General features: G+C 34.3%; 1 long non-coding RNA gene across 1 annotated transcript; it reads left to right on the top strand.

The window, feature by feature from the left end:
• The first annotated feature begins 8 nt into the window (after positions 1-8).
• Positions 9-1,128, top strand: LOC147820216 (uncharacterized). The gene is made up of 2 exons (XR_015437333.1): positions 9-697; positions 782-1,128. It is a non-coding gene; the product is annotated as an uncharacterized LOC147820216 (long non-coding RNA).
• Positions 1,129-1,139: the final 11 nt, after the last annotated feature.

Genomic DNA, 1,139 nt, shown 5'->3' with positions numbered 1-1,139 from the left:
TTTTTTTGTGTGTCAACCTTAATTTTTCCAGTAGCAATTCACATTTGAAATAAACAGCTGTCCAATTTATTTGTTGGAAACAAAAGGAAAACCAAACCAGAGAAGGGAGAAAATTCTGATGATCAGAGGACGTAAACCAGTAAAAACACATACTTTGGACAATTTAGACAAATATACACAATGAAAATTCATGATGGTTGTAAACAAAATCAATGCCAGCTTTATTCTTGTTACTGGAGCCCCTGATAAAGCCAAAAATAATAATAAAGCAGAAAGTGGTGTAACATTCGATCAAATATGCATTTTCAACCACTGCAAATGGTAAACCAAAACTGCTCTGTTCTGAATTGTACATTGCTTGATGTGTTTTTCTTCATGAAAAATGCTATATTTTACATTTACTCCAAAACATGTCACAGACCCAAACAGGCTACTCAAAAGAAGTTAAAAGAAATTTAGAGCCTGTATTGTTAAGTCTACAAGTAAGAATAGGTTACTTTTATCTTTCACTTCAGTCAAAGATTTCACTCTCAATAGTTTGATACTTTGGGTCCAGAGAAACTGAATATTTCAGCTCACAGATTACTTCTCTTCACAGATTACAAAAGAACCAGTCTGGCAAAGTATGTGAAATACTTTGATCAGTTTCTGGATGGGATGGCTCGTACATGGAAAGGCGAACTCCTCAGAAAGAGTGGTACGTTGTAGTTTTGGTAGATAAAGAGCGACTTTTGAGATTACTTTCATCTAATCAAATTTCTTTTGTCCTTGTTTCCTTCAGATCTCCAGAAAGAATTCTGAACTGGATCCACAATCGGAGAGTGATACACATCTTCTGAAGTGGCACTTTTAATAGCTCGCTATCACTAACTGCCATGTACTGGGGGGGGGGGCTTCATGTTGTGGTGGAATTTTGCCATTTTCTTGACCAACAATAATTTCATCCAAATCTGTTTGATAATGCTCTTATGGGATTCAGTAATAATAAATTAAACATGAGTAAATCCTCTATTTAGTGTAGGATTTTCCTAATACAATGCCAATTTTATTATGGTTTGTCTACTTGTTACATTTTTCTGCTGTACAGTCATTTATGAAAATAAATTTGGTATTTCTACTCTTTGAAAATCTTGTATTCC

The sequence above is a fragment of the Seriola lalandi genome, unplaced genomic scaffold (assembly GCF_002814215.2).
Source record: "Seriola lalandi dorsalis isolate HSWRI2012SDOR001 ecotype SW California unplaced genomic scaffold, Sedor1 jcf7180001976913, whole genome shotgun sequence".
In the NCBI taxonomy this organism is placed as follows: domain Eukaryota; kingdom Metazoa; phylum Chordata; class Actinopteri; order Carangiformes; family Carangidae; genus Seriola; species Seriola lalandi.
This window is presented reverse-complemented; position numbering and strand designations above follow the sequence as displayed.